Source organism: Rhagoletis zephyria, unplaced genomic scaffold (genome assembly GCF_001687245.7).
Source record: "Rhagoletis zephyria isolate East Lansing unplaced genomic scaffold, Rhagoletis_zephyria_1.1 Rzeph_scaffold_02405, whole genome shotgun sequence".
In the NCBI taxonomy this organism is placed as follows: Eukaryota; Metazoa; Arthropoda; class Insecta; order Diptera; family Tephritidae; genus Rhagoletis; species Rhagoletis zephyria.
In genome coordinates, this window is record NW_016159489.1 from 33,225 (window position 1) to 48,966 (window position 15,742).

General features: G+C 36.0%; 8 non-coding genes across 8 annotated transcripts; 5 read left to right on the forward strand and 3 right to left on the reverse strand.

Moving 5' to 3' along the window:
- Positions 1 to 518: 518 nt before the first annotated feature.
- TRNAM-CAU (transfer RNA methionine (anticodon CAU)) lies at positions 519 to 590 on the reverse strand. Its single transcript has one exon. It is a non-coding gene; the product is annotated as a tRNA-Met (tRNA).
- Positions 591 to 1,674: 1,084 nt separating this feature from the next.
- TRNAM-CAU (transfer RNA methionine (anticodon CAU)) lies at positions 1,675 to 1,746 on the reverse strand. The gene has a single exon. It is a non-coding gene; the product is annotated as a tRNA-Met (tRNA).
- A 982-nt stretch (positions 1,747 to 2,728) lies between these two features.
- Positions 2,729 to 2,800, reverse strand: TRNAM-CAU (transfer RNA methionine (anticodon CAU)). Its single transcript has one exon. It is a non-coding gene; the product is annotated as a tRNA-Met (tRNA).
- Positions 2,801 to 3,165: 365 nt separating this feature from the next.
- Positions 3,166 to 3,237, forward strand: TRNAM-CAU (transfer RNA methionine (anticodon CAU)). Its single transcript has one exon. It is a non-coding gene; the product is annotated as a tRNA-Met (tRNA).
- A 3,620-nt stretch (positions 3,238 to 6,857) lies between these two features.
- TRNAD-GUC (transfer RNA aspartic acid (anticodon GUC)) lies at positions 6,858 to 6,929 on the forward strand. The gene has a single exon. It is a non-coding gene; the product is annotated as a tRNA-Asp (tRNA).
- Positions 6,930 to 7,372: 443 nt separating this feature from the next.
- On the forward strand, positions 7,373 to 7,444 carry TRNAD-GUC (transfer RNA aspartic acid (anticodon GUC)). The gene has a single exon. It is a non-coding gene; the product is annotated as a tRNA-Asp (tRNA).
- A 473-nt stretch (positions 7,445 to 7,917) lies between these two features.
- Positions 7,918 to 7,989, forward strand: TRNAD-GUC (transfer RNA aspartic acid (anticodon GUC)). Its single transcript has one exon. It is a non-coding gene; the product is annotated as a tRNA-Asp (tRNA).
- A 342-nt stretch (positions 7,990 to 8,331) lies between these two features.
- On the forward strand, positions 8,332 to 8,403 carry TRNAD-GUC (transfer RNA aspartic acid (anticodon GUC)). Its single transcript has one exon. It is a non-coding gene; the product is annotated as a tRNA-Asp (tRNA).
- Positions 8,404 to 15,742: the final 7,339 nt, after the last annotated feature.

Here is a 15,742-nt window from a genome sequence, read left to right on the forward strand (position 1 = left end):
CTTTTTTCACTACTGCTACCACCTTCTTATAATAATAATAATAATAATAATAATAATGGTGTGAATTCACCATGGAACTTTTAAAATTGGTTACATAGATTTCAATATGTAGCATAAGATGGGATTATTGCGCTTTGCTGTGGACAAATTTTGGTGAAAATTTGTCGAATTTTCCCAAATGCCATTTGATGCGAAATGAACTAACTTCTATTAAAAATTAACGAAAAAATTGCATTACGGAAAACCTCGCAAATATTAAGAAAAAGAAACATAGGGAAACATTCTGGTGAGTGTACATATTGTATGTGTCGTGAGGAAGGTCTTAATAAATTGGTTGTTTTATTTTATTTTTTTTAATCAATTCGTTTTTAATGCTCAATGCCATTTAAAGTTCAACGTGAACTTCCTTATTGGCATAATAGTATTTGGTAATCAAAAATATTTTTTTTAACTAAGAAATTTAAAAAAACTAGTATTTAAAAAAAAACAACACTCAGCCAACGGTGTTGAACACTTTATAGCAGAGCAAGGTTTCGATCCTCGGACCTCTGGGTTATGGGCCCAGCACGCTTCCACTGCGCCACTCTGCTTGTTTCGTGAGTGTGGCAAATGCAGAATACAAACACAAGCACAGCATGGCACATTTGTGAAAATCGAAATAAATTCAAACTAAACGCAAGAGCACCCTATGCGCATGACACAGGGTAACACAGGGGATGTAAAAATTACAATTTTTAGAAATAAATGGCATTGTGAGCAAGTATGGCAGGCCATATAAGTATCGCAGAGTTTTCATGATGTATTTTCCTTTGGATTCTATGCTATTCGTTGTTTAGAAAATTAACACGTTCGGCTTCATTTAAATTTTGCGGGTGGCTACCAGAGAATCACTTAATTTTCCATACAAAATTGAAGAGCGGGAATGCCCGCTTTTTTTCTACAGGATCAATTTTTTAAATAGTGTGAACAAATTACGGGAATTCCCGCTATTACCGGAATTCCCGCATTTAATTTTTCAAGAGCATTTTTGTGTGCGCGGAAGAAATTGCGGGAATTCCCTAAAGAAAGATTTATTAACAACTTATTATAAATTTAAGTAGCTTTCGGAAGATCATTTGATTATAAAATTTATAAACAGTTTTTATCAAATATTTTTTTTTTTAATTCTTTAGCTTTAATAAAAGTTTTGATTTTCATCTCTAAAAAAATTAACTGAAATTATGATATTTTTTCAATTCATGGCATACAATACACCCCCAAAAAATATATATTCAATATTTAATAAATCATAAGGCAAAATAATGAGTGTTTGAATACTAAATACATTCATACATAGTACACATACTTTGGGCACCAAAAATAAATAAATTTTCTTATTTCACAAAAAAAAATGTTCGAATGCAAGAAATGTATGACAGCAGTAGATATGTATATATGTATGTATGTATGCATCATATCACAATGGAATTATACATTCAAATACGCAACATAGAAGAATAACGACAAATAAATAAGTTGCCTAAAGATTTCGTTCAACCCACAATAATGTTTCCCCTTTACAAACACCTTCCTTCTCTTTCCATCTTCGTCAATGGGTTAATTATGGCATTTTGCTTATAAATAATTAAAAATAATCAAAGCTTACTATTTTAACCACCCGCGCATTTGACTTGTTAGCAGAGCAAGGTTTCGATCCTCGGACCTCTGGGTTATGGGCCCAGCACGCTTCCACTGCGCCACTCTGCTTGTTATGCAGCGAGTGTCAAATGACTCACATAAACACAAGGCTGACGAAATAAAAAGTAGCGAGTGCATGGAGCTATAATTTTAACACAAACGAACAAAAAAAAACTAAATTCAATATTTTACAAGAAAAGGCTACTTTTAATTTATTTCATACATAAATATTTTTTATCAAAATAAAAGCTCAGCATTTTAATTTGGCTAGATAGTGTATAATATATATATTTCTGGTGCTGTTTTTTCTCTTTTTGTTATTGCAAAAATTACATGTATTGCATCACTAACCTCGTCAGCTTAGAAGGCTTGTGTGAATCTATCAATAAATATTTTGGTACAATGTAGCTGACGCAATCCAATATCTGCAAATCAGCAGAGTGGCGCAGTGGAAGCGTGCTGGGCCCATAACCCAGAGGTCCGANAGATCATTTGATTATAAAATTTATAAACAGTTTTTATCAAATATTTTTTTTTTTAATTCTTTAGCTTTAATAAAAGTTTTGATTTTCATCTCTAAAAAAATTAACTGAAATTATGATATTTTTTCAATTCATGGCATACAATACACCCCCAAAAAATATATATTCAATATTTAATAAATCATAAGGCAAAATAATGAGTGTTTGAATACTAAATACATTCATACATAGTACACATACTTTGGGCACCAAAAATAAATAAATTTTCTTATTTCACAAAAAAAAATGTTCGAATGCAAGAAATGTATGACAGCAGTAGATATGTATATATGTATGTATGTATGCATCATATCACAATGGAATTATACATTCAAATACGCAACATAGAAGAATAACGACAAATAACTAAGTTGCCTAAAGATTTCGTTCAACCCACAATAATGTTTCCCCTTTACAAACACCTTCCTTCTCTTTCCATCTTCGTCAATGGGTTAATTATGGCATTTTGCTTATAAATAATTAAAAATAATCAAAGCTTACTATTTTAACCACCCGCGCATTTGACTTGTTAGCAGAGCAAGGTTTCGATCCTCGGACCTCTGGGTTATGGGCCCAGCACGCTTCCACTGCGCCACTCTGCTTGTTATGCAGCGAGTGTCAAATGACTCACATAAACACAAGGCTGACGAAATAAAAAGTAGCGAGTGCATGGAGCTATAATTTTAACACAAACGAACAAAAAAAAACTAAATTCAATATTTTACAAGAAAAGGCTACTTTTAATTTATTTCATACATAAATATTTTTTATCAAAATAAAAGCTCAGCATTTTAATTTGGCTAGATAGTGTATAATATATATATTTCTGGTGCTGTTTTTTCTCTTTTTGTTATTGCAAAAATTACATGTATTGCATCACTAACCTCGTCAGCTTAGAAGGCTTGTGTGAATCTATCAATAAATATTTTGGTACAATGTAGCTGACGCAATCCAATATCTGCAAATCAGCAGAGTGGCGCAGTGGAAGCGTGCTGGGCCCATAACCCAGAGGTCCGAGGATCGAAACCTTGCTCTGCTAGAAGAACGCTCCCGGCGGGGCATTAAGCAAATTTTTGTATACACTCACTGCATATGAAGTCAACGTTGCTATGAATATGAGTTTGTATGATTACTGTTGTTGTGCATTTCTCGTGAAGATTATTTTGTTATCGAAAAAGCAAAATTCAGTTAACTAAAAACGAAATATAAAAGTTGTCGAATAGCATGTTATTAAGCAGCTCTAAAATTGAGCTTACTTCTTCTTGTTTAATTTAATTTTCTTAGGTCGTGTGAATTTTTTTCATTTGCATATACTCAACGCTTTATATCGCAATCGCTCATATTTTTAAGGTTCTTCGCTCGCCGATCGCCGATGACGCGACGCCATTTCCTTCTCTACAGTACCAAGAAAATGTGTCGGCTCGTTCGGAGCAACAATGATGATCATGATCCGCAAAACGTGAAATCGATAAATTGATCCACGTTGCTAACAGGCAAACAGAAATATTCGATAGCAACTGATCACTTGGCAGCTGCGTGCTGTGGAGAATTAGAGCCACGTGAATAATGGACTGCACACAAAATACAAACGAAAAGGGGAAATTAATTACGATCATGTGTGTAGTAACGTGCAAAGCAAATACGAGCATGCATGTGTTTACAAAAAGGTCGAAAACAAGGGCGAAAGTGAGAGGCCGTCCAATAGCTGCACTTAAAAACGTAGCGTATATTTTTAATCAAAACAACAAAATTTGAATGTACACTACGGAGCGAAAGTGAATGATCTGGCCTGCATTGTATGAGAAACTTAGAGTAGATCTCCTCACCAAGTTTTTTGGAGTTATAGCGGTTTTTAGACTTTCAGCGCTCTATTCAGCCATAACTTTTATAAACTGAATTGAGTGTTGAAAACCTACATTGCGCTGAGCGTCTGAAAAGTTTAGGTGGAGTTCTACTCTTAGGAACAAAACCGATTTATCTAAGATCTTAGTTTGCAAATAAGTCTTAAAATCGACCGTCATTCCGCCATGAAAACAACCATTAGGATCTAATGTTCAGACGATGCTGATACGGAAGTTCCAATTACATTTCATAATAGATAGTCCTATAAACACACTTCCGAGATTTCTAGTAATTCAAGATAAGTTTCCACCTGGGTATGTCGTGATAGTACAGTTTGAAACCAAACCACGCTCTACAAAGGTAGTGCCTGAGAAACGCGGTGTCTTCAGCGCATTTCCCTTATTTCATATAGATGAAAAACTCCTATAGCAGCAGCCTATCGTGACAGCCTTGGAATAGAGGCAGCGTGATCAACAAGAATTCAGCGGAAATCTATACTACGGGTCCGAAATGGACTACGATGTGGGTGCAGGGTTGTTCTCTGAATTGCTGGATGTCGCTCTTTCCAAACGAGGCAAAGATTGCCTCGACAGACGAATTAATTAGACATATCACTTCCGCTTTCCGTTCATAGAACATATACGGTAATAAGGGGGCTGTAGCATCTCTTGATGAATCCGAAGCCGAGAGAAAAAGCTAACAAGTCTGAGTGATTGAGACAGAAAGAAAAATACACTTACAATTCGCGCCAATAATTGAAACACGGCGGACCAACCTGCAAACCTGCAAAAAATATCTCAATGCGAAAAATCAAAAACTGAAGACCTGGAGATCCAGAAAAGAAATTGTCAGATTTGGCAATTGTTTTTTTTTTTTGTTGAAAGCGTTGCTCATTTTCTCCATATAAAAAATCATCGTGCATGATGGACGTTAAGTCCTAGCTAATTCAAAATTGAATGAGCTACAAAATTGCATACTAAAATATTTTCTAAAAAATGTAAGTTTGTTGATTTTTTGTTTTTAATATTGCACGAAATTTTAAATTTTGGGTTACACGGTATTCATTAAAGAATATATTATATTCTAGTAAAAGAATAATTAAAATTAAGTAATAAAAAATTTATTACTCCCAACTTGTCGTGGAAATGAGATAGCAACATATTTCTTCTAATTTGTTGATGTAATGTTTCAAGTAAAAGCTCCGGTGAAAAGATCCTTCAACTTAGCAACCATGGGTGGACAGCGAAAGAAAGGGCGCCCACGAACACAATGAGCGGACCAAGTACAGAAGGAGCAACTTCGCAAAGAAGACAGGCATTTGGAGAAGGTTTTAGGTCTTGGCCAAAAACAACGAACAGTTCTACAGTCAAATAAGAAGAAGTATATGTATGCATACCGTCGCCTAAATTTTCGAAAATAAACCTAAGCCAACTAATGCTGATCGTTCCTCGGATATTGTAGCTAGATTTGGAAGCCAAATTTTTAAGAAAAGGTCATGGAAAATTGATTTCCTCGGAGTACTGAATAGTTATAACCTTTTAAATAAACATCCATATGTCTTTTGTGTCAACATGTAGTTATCTTTCGAGGATAGAAAGTGATGAACAATGCATTTTTCCTTTTTATTAGTACGATTTTCACGTGGAAATTTTGTTTTACTTTTACTCCATAGTGTACGGTGGGCGAATACCAAAGGTTACAAAATGTTAGTAGCACACTTAAAAAATAGCAGCAACAAGCGAACGTGACTCACGCTCTCGTTATTGAAAATGAAACAGCAATGGAAATTTTAAAATCTGTCAACAAAAAAAAAAATACAAGAAACAAAGCGCGGCCGCATGTCATTTTGTAGATGATTATTCTGAGAGCACGTTTACCTAACCAAAACTCGCCATTGGCCAGAGTAGATGAATTTTGTAGTGTTTGTTTGCTTGCCTCTGCGGTAAAGAATTTTTCAAAACGTATGTATTATAAATGTATGCATACCTACATACATGTGCATTATTATTGTTGGTGCTTATTTATAGCTCATTCGTTTGAGAATTTTGCTTTGCTCGTGCTATGGCTAGCCAGCTATAGGCTATTGTTGGCGGCATTTTTTCAACTGAACGAAATTCAAGCAGCGCTCGCTGTGTATTTCTGTTCGCCTGGTATTTTACTGAAATGATTGAACGATTTTTGCACGGTTTTTAAATAAATTTTTTAAACAAAATGGTCGCATTTGTTGATCGCAGCCATATTTTCAATTATTTTTCTTATTATTATTTATTATTTGGTTTAGAAATGCAGGCGAGGTAGCATGAATACGTCATTTTCTTGAATGATTGTAGTAAGCGCACGAGGGCAATGAGGGCAACAACAAGAATGCTTCTTCCATAGGAAATGGATGCCAGCAAAACAGCTGAGCATCGACCACAGCTAGGGCATACATAATTTTTATCGTGACATACCTAAATTTAATAACACTTTAATTAAAGAATATGTATTGAAATTTGATTCAAATGCCTCAAAACGATTCACTATCATTTTGCAGAAATCCAATCAAAATAATCTTATAAAACTTATATCAAAAAGCAAATAACTTCTGAAGCATTTAGGCAGGTCCAAACCTTTATCGAAAAATTTGTAGTACGTTTTTAATTATAATTTAAAAAATTAATAACAATTTTAACTTTTGCTATTTTGCTTTTGAAAAATGCTTACGTACAAGCATCCCTTCTTATCAAGATTCTTCTTCTTTCTGTTTGGCTCGCTAGTTTGTTGTTGTTAAATCGCTGCAAATGCTCAAGTGTTGCTTTGAACACGCTTCCGGCAACATCCTCGATAGTATAGTGGTTAGTATCCCCGCCTGTCACGCGGGAGACCGGGGTTCAATTCCCCGTCGGGGAGTCCAAGTGGATTAATTATTTTTTATTTGTAAATTTTTTAAGTATACATATTTTTATTGCTTTTAATTAAAAATGTTCTGAAGGCAAAAATATGTACATAATTTAATCCTAATTCTTTCAAGTTTATTTAGAGAGTTTACGAATAAAAAAACAGTGTAAATGCCACATACACTATTATTCGATAATTGCACCATTGGATAGACAATCCTTTAATCTATTAGAAAAATCTTTAGTTTTCTTTAATATCTCTTTGGCTCCCTAGTTTATTCCCCAAAAACGAAATTGTATTTGTATGGTTTGTAATGGTTTATAAAAACTTCCAATTCGTTTTTCTCAAAACTATACTTTTCATGTTAAACTATTTCATTATTCCAGCGACGAAATATCGTTTGATGTTCAACTATAAAATGTTTTGTGGGTTTATGAACAAGTGTACTTATATAATCCTCGATAGTATAGTGGTTAGTATCCCCGCCTGTCACGCGGGAGACCGGGGTTCAATTCCCCGTCGGGGAGGATGATTTTTTTTTTATTTAATTGTAAACTCTTTTCAAATACACATATATTTTATTGTTTTTCATTTAAAACTTTCTGAAAAAAAATATGAAATTGTAATTCCTTATTTTAAGTTTGTTTACGCATCTTACAAAAATTAAACTTTCCAAATTAAAATTTCTTTTAATACACATATATTTTATGGTTTTTCATTTAAAATTTTCTGAAAAAAAAATATGAAATTGTAATTCCTTATTTTAAGTTTGTTTACGCATCTTACAAAAATTAAACTTTCCAAATTAAAATTTCTTTTAATACACATATATTTTATGGTTTTTCATTTAAAATTTTCTGAAGAAAAAATATGAAAATTAAAATCCTTATTTTAAGTTTGTTTACGCATCTTACAAAAATTAAACTTTCGAAATGAAAATGTCATTTGATGTTCAACTATAAAATGTTTTGTGGGTTTATGAACAAGTATACTTATATAATCCTCGATAGTATAGTGGTTAGTATCCCCGCCTGTCACGCGGGAGACCGGGGTTCAATTCCCCGTCGGGGAGAAGGATGATTTTTTTTTTAATTGTAAACTCTCTTCAAATACACATATATTTTATGGTTTTTCATTTAAAATTTTCTGAAAAAAATAATATGAAATTTTAATTCCTTATTTTAAGTTTGTTTACGCATCTTACAAAAATTAAACTTTCGAAATGAAAATTTCTTTTAATACACATATATTTTATGGTTTTTCATTAAAAATTTTCTGAAAAAAAAAATGAAATTTGAATTCCTTATTTTAAGTTTGTTTACGCATCTTACAAAAATTAAACTTTCGAAATGAAAATTTCTTTTGATATTCAGCTATAAAATGTGTTGTTTTTTGAGCAAATATTTTTAAATAATCCTCGATAGTATAGTGGTTAGTATCCCCGCCTGTCACGCGGGAGACCGGGGTTCAATTCCCCGTCGGGGAGTCCAATTGGTGACTTTATTTTGATTGTAAACTTTTTTAAATACACATATATTTTATGGTTTTTCATTAAAAATTTTCTGAAGGAAAAAATATGAAAGTTTAATTCTTTATTTTAAGTTTATTTACGTATCTTACAAAAATTAAATTTTTGAAATGAAAATTCCTTTTGATGTTCAGCTATGATGGGGGAGGCTTTTTTTGAGAGAATACTTTTAAATAATCCTCGATAGTATAGTAGTTAGTATCCTCGCCTGTCACGCGAAAGACCGGGGTTCAAAGAAATTCGGCATGCATGAATATACCGTATTTATAAAACCGGATGTCATAGTCAACGTCACAATTAAAAACAAAATATTTTTGATACATATGCTCACATTAGACTGTCCCCACCAAATGCCATAAATTATTTACGCTTTACGGTCTTAATGTACCGATTTTTCTTCTTGATTGGCTGGATATTTTACTTTTGCAGTCAACCAAACCAAACCAACGCTGCGTAATTTTAATTTGCACCTACACTACTACCCACATCATTTTACGAGTGTGAGGTATTGTTGTCGTAGTGCGCGCAGAAGGAAGCAATAAAATTTCGCCAACTTGGCATAAGACAAATAATTAACAGATTATAAAGTTTTCGCCGACCGACGTTTAAATAATGAAAAAGCAAAGTAGCGTGGGTTATGCGGTGCTCCAGAATTATTGGCTGACGGCAGGCAAAGAGCGCGAAAACTTCTGCTGCTGGCGCTAGTTTGTAGCAGCTATAAAAATTCAGGCGCGCTGCTACTCCACGCCGAACAACTGATGGGGCGGCGGAGGGTTTGCTTGGACACAACAATTATGCAGCAGCCACAATATTGAGTTGCTTGGCAAAAAACTTGCGCTGGAGCTACGGCAAGGCCGATAGCAAGGGCAGTGAGGACGATAACAGCTGTTGTCTACAATGGTGTAGGAAGCTGGCATTGCTGTCGTCGATGCTAGTGTTGGCATCTTCCGGCGGAAGTGTGTAAGAGTAACGCGGGCGCGCAGCTGACAGTTACGTGCGGCGAAAGCGGACCAGCATGATAATATGGCGGGTAGACTAATATAAAATTGAAGAAATAAAAAGAAAAAACAAAAACTATTTCGAACGAAAGCAGGCAGCCGCTGTCTTTATTGAGTGGGCAAAAGGTTGCCGCAACAGACTAACAAGTTTGCTGCTGATGCTATTTTATGCACAAGCACTCTAATGACATAAACGATGCCAACGTAACCAACCAGTGGCATAACCTTACTGGTTGCCTTGCAATTATCTTGGCAATTTGCTGAAATATATATTCGGATCATTTGTCTGCGACTTAAAATTTCAGGTGGACAGATGAGGTCGGCAGCTGGAGCGCAGCCACTTTCATGAAGAAGGTTGGGATGTTTGATTCTACTTTATTTGGCATTTTCATGCACGCAATTGAAATTTGTTTCGAACACAAGCGACGCGTACACGAGCCGGCAGCAAACTGGACCACTAAGGTAGCGTAAGAGGCGAAAGCGTGTCAGACGAGTAGAGAAAACAAGCATAAAGCTGCATTGGTTGCATTTTGTAGCGCTGCGTTTGCCCTGTTAATTACGCGAAAATGCATTAAGTAAACGCGCGCGTCCGCCGCGGCACCGCCGCCACCGTAGAGCTGTACAAAAATATACTCAACGAGCACTTACGCGCTATTTCATGCCTTAATCAGCTAAGCAGGTAAATTTATTAGGCTTTCAGTGAATTTATCTCGGACGAAAATAGCCAATTCTTGGCTTGTAGAAAAAAAGTGAAGAGCGCAAAGAGTTGCGCTCATCCTCCTACGCTTTACATGCACAGTGGCAGCCTCACCGCGCGCTGCGCCCGAGGCGCACTAGTTTTTCTTCGCTTTGCATCGCTGTTGATGGCAAAGTTTTTCAAAAACTTGCCTCAAATGCGATTATTTCGACTCAACGAGGAGGAGTGAAGGATGAAAAAAGTGCAATGCAACCCAATGCAAATAAAAATGGAAAGAAAAAAATCACGACAGAAAAGCTAAAAACTTGCGCTTAAGCAAATAAAGGAAAGAAAGTAAAAGAAAGCGAAATGCAAGTTTGACTTTCAGACGCAGCTTAGCGTGTGCACAGCGCGCACCTGAATTTGCACAAAGCACACGGAAGCGAAAGAAAAGAAATCGAGAGGTGGAGGGAAAAACTAGCAAAGGCAGCAAGAAAAAGGGCTGCGGCAGCAATGCAAAAACTTGGCACAAAAGTTTTATAGTATGTCCCTGCCACCAACGCCGCTCGCCTACTGCCAATGCGGCGGATTACGCGTTCATGCGCCTGATGGTATGCTAAATCTTTATATAAGGCGAAGAAAAATAAATACGTTAAGGTGAGCTGCTACACACAAAATAGTTTTACGTCTGAGAGCACGGCGCCGCGGCAGCGTCGTAAAACTTGAAATTTCCTACAATTCCACCTTGAACTCTGCCGCTTTAAATGCCAAAGTAACACACACACATACCCCCCGTCACTTCGCTTACGCTGCTGATTCGCTGCATGCCTTTAAATATTTACAAACGCTTATCGCCATTGTATCTGNTGTAAAACTTGAAATTTCCTACAATTCCACCTTGAACTCTGCTGCTTTAAATGGCAAAGTGACACACACATACACCTCCGTCACTTCGCTTACGCTGCTACTTCGCTGCATGCCTTTAAATATTTACAAACGCTTATCGCCATTGTATCTGCTCAGCTGTCCCGGTTGGTCGCTCTGACCGCTCCGCCGCACGCTATCTCCCACACCCAATTCCCTGCTGGCCTGTGTTTTTTCAATGCAAATACATATACATACAGTAGCTTCCTTAGCATTCGCATTCGCATTCAATTTGCCGAATGCTATTTTCACAATCTCGCTCCTATAAATATGCATTATACTCCTATCTGCTATTGCATGCAATGCCAGCGCCCGCGCTCACGCTCGCGCTTTGTGTGACACTTTGTAGCATATTCTAAGGCGTGCCGTGCCGTGCCGTCAGTCGTATGGGTCAGCGCTTTGTCCCATTTTAAATTAAAAAACTCCTTCGCACAATCCGTCGGAGATTAGCCTTTCATGTGCTTTGCTGCACCTAAATGTATGCTATGAAATGCAAGCTCCTCCTCAGCGCTGAATTCGATTTTGCAATTGCTGCCTTTTTGCATACTTTTTAACATTTTTATACGTCGTAGATTTTAATAGCGGAAGGTGTCTTTGGCGCTGGGGCCAAGTGTGTAGGTGTGCATGCGGCAGAAGCAGTGACGTGGAAAGGTGAACGAATTAATTGCATTTTAAAGCAGCAGCTGGTGTCCGTTTTTTTTTTCTTTTGTATTTTAAATGAAATTGTATGCATTCATTGCAATGATTTTCGAGTCACCTGCAGCTGAATAAGTTCACGATTTACATATAAATTGCATTTTATGTTTATTTGTATGTAGGACTGTGTAGGCGAATGAAATCAGATTTGACTTCACAATTTTTTGAATTACATTCTGAATTAAAGTCTTATCGTACGACTATATCTCTGTATATATATACTATATAGCAATCCATATAGCAGTATAATGCGTGCGCAAATGCATAAATTGTTATTCCAATTTATTTTTTTATATTTTTATGGCTGATCCTTCCAACAAGTTGAGAACATCAGAGCGCAGAGTTGTTCCAACTTCAGCACTTTTCTTCCAAACCAAATTTTACAGAGAAAACAGCATCTAAATTTTTATTGAAGTGGCAACTCTACTAACAGTCGGGTTTGTTTTCACGCTACCTTTTCCAGATAGATAATCCTTCTTTACCTTGGCTGCTGTTCAAAGTCCTTATTATTTAGCATTTTTTCGCTTTATGATTCATCGGTATTTTTACAAGCTTTTCTTAAGTTTCATCTGTGTATAATCAAATTATGGAATCAATTTTCAACCAATTTTCCGATGAGCAAACTTAGCTCAGAACCCGATGACAATGCAATATTGAAAATGAATTAGTCCGCTAGGTGGCGCAGGTGTTCAGATATTGGGAAAAAAAACTTTTAATGTTCCAATATGGTTCATATTTAAAAATCTTGTCTGATAGGTGGCGCAGTAGTCGAGATATTGGGAAAATCTGTATTTATGGTCCGATTTGGTTCATATTTAGAACGTATATTACTTAAAAGAAAAGAAATAAGTCAACAAAAAATTTAGCCGTTAGATGGTACCGGGTCGATTTTCCTATTCATTATTCACTAATAAATAAAAGCTTGTCTTAAATTTGTTTTTAATTAATTGTTTATTCTCTTTATCAATATCACTATTCACCGCTATACCTATCGATATATTTATGTAGGATGTATGCATCCTGGTGTAGTGGTAAGCAGTTCGCTCTTCCACATTCATAAAAATACAATCAAAACTATAGGTCCCTCCGCTTTGTGTGACAACATCAAGGCGCACGCCACAAATCGGAGGAGAAGCTCGGCCAAACACTAACATATGTGTAAGCGCCAATATATTATTAGAAGAATTTTTATTCGAGTTCGGTGACTCGGCAACATATGTATAGATCCGGATATTTAAGATTAGGATGGACAGCATACCTCCAAGCTGGAATGAGCTTTTAGCTCGTTGAGTCAACTGACGATTTCTTTGACTTAATTTGTTTGACTTAAAAACGATCGAGTATATAAGATATAATGTCGTATGCGCGTCAGTGCGATGCTAGAAATCGTTACGCTAAATGTTGATCGCAAAAATCTTTCTACACTAATAGAGACGCCTAAAAATATGGAAAACGAAACGCTGAGAGATGCAAAATGTAATCCAGGGGAAGATGGGAAGGCAGTCTTTCTCATATTTTCGAGTAAACGTGATTTACATATGAGATTTTTGCGANCAAAATGAAACGCTAAGAGGTGCAAATATCTTTCTCATATTTTCGAGTAAACGTGATTTACATATGAGATTTTTGCGACCGAAATTCTGTCTGCACTCTCTACAACTAAAAACTACTGAATAAAGCGGTGAAAGCTTGGAAAGCAAACTTTTTATGTGTCCACCGGTTTTCAGGCTTTCAGCGCTCTATTTAGCCATAAGTTTTATATTACGGCTTGAGCACCGAAAGTCGCATAGCCTGAATAACTTGGTGTGGTGTGAAAACTGAACAGCACGAACCAACTATCAATGGCTATTGAGAGACATTTTCTCACGAGCAATAATATTATTTTTTAAACGACACTATGCAGAATATTGATGACAGCTATCCGTAAATAATACTCGCTAAAATTTGCAATAACTTCATTAATTTCAAACTTCATTAATGCAAATCAGCAGCAGAAGACAATATCAGCTATATTTTGATTTATTTCGAATGTACCACACATGCATACATACTTTAAGCGCCGTTAATTCAATTGACTGTCTTCACTTGCATTAACGCATGGAGGAGATGGATTTCCTCTTGGCCAGTTGCATGTGCGAGGTGCAGTGAAGTGTTATTTGGTGGTGATCGGTATTAATCCGCTCGGATATTCACACTGAGATATACCTATACATATATGTAGATGCGTTTACGAGCATATGTATACCCAGCAGGTACATGAACTTACATATCGCCACCTGAGTGGAACATCGACCTATCTCGGCAGCCAGTTAGAAAACGCCCTATATCAAAAAACTTTTTCAAGAACGCCCTACTCCAGAATTTTATAGAAAAACACCCTACCCTATGTATTGAAAATTTGGTGAAAAAAATGGCGTTTTTGAATCGCCAGCTGAGGTAAGACGTTCTTCGATCAAATTCTGAGATAGGGCGCTTTCGAACTGACTGCCGAGATAGATCGATCTTCCACTCAGGTGTCAATATAGTATTAATAATGGAAACAAAGTTTATTTGTACAAACAATAGTATAATTTAAAATCAAGTTGTATTCCAATTCGATTTTTTTTTATCGTTGCTGTTGTTAACCAACATTTCTCCGGATTAGTTTTATACCAGATTTAAAACATGTAAAAAAAATTCAATTGAGGTTGTTCAAATTTCGCTACAAGGAATGAATAAAGATAAATGAATATGTTCAATTGTACATATGTATGTACATATATGGTTACATACAAACGCACGTAATTACAATGGACAATGTAATCTGTGCTATCAAATTCATAGGGATGTGAATTTAAACCACCTCGCAATCGGCACTTTTGCTGTTCAACTTCATTGAAACAATGCACAAGCGAACGAACCCTAGGACAGTGTGCAAAGATGTTGGACAAATGCATAAAATTAGTAAAAGAGACTTGAGAATACGCGCAAAGCTTCAAATGAGAGTAGATAGTTTATTTAACTTTGCAAAGAATGAAGGACGACATAGTTATGCCAACATGTTTTTTACAAGCTTTTATTTATTTCTAATGCTGAGGTTCGATGTCGCACTAATATTCCCGATAGCATTTTTCTGTTTATCGGTATTTTAATCGATAACATTATTTTGTTATAGATATTGTTATAGTCATCGATTTTTTTTTTGTCTATATTATTACCGTTGCCGACATTTTGTAGTTACAAATATGTTTATTGTTATTTTTCAATATACTATACGGCATTCTTATCGTTATCGATATTAATATTTTCACAATTTCTGTCTTTTTATAGATTAAAATTTCGTCATTGTTAATCATATGATTTGACTTTGTATCGGCTTAGGAATACAAAACTTCCTCTTCCAGAATAGTCTAAACAGTATTCAAGATGAGGTGTACCAAACACTTTACAGAAACCCCGATCCAGGAAAAAGCACACAATAAAGACACAGAAAAGAAACGTGGAATTTTCGGGCGTTCCGCAACATTTAAAATCATGAGAGCGCAGAGAGTGGGGCTTAATCCACGTTGATGCTGCGACAGGTCCTAGTCCAAAGCATTCGTACAGTTCTCCACGCGGATTTGAGCCAAGACATTGTGAACTCTTCGTTTTCAAATCATACAAAGCGGACGTCAATCGCCCTTACCCCTATTCTGTTTCAGAAACGAATGCAGGCTATAACCGACGACGCCAAAATACCGACGACACTTGCAGGCAACAGTCCTCTACGCTGTTATGCCACGAACAGGTGAATTCCTTTAGGCGGCATGGCATATTGATCGGATGAGGATATTTTACAACAAAAGTGGGAATAAAGTCACTGTATTTGTTTGTACCTCTCTTCCCCGTCAAATGGACAAGTTGACGAATTTCGACATTTCATTGCATTGTGATGCGAGTGACAAAGCTTTTATGTCTGTTGTTTCGTGGTAATAATGCAAAATAAAATAAAAGGATGAATGTATGCGGAGACATACAAATATTT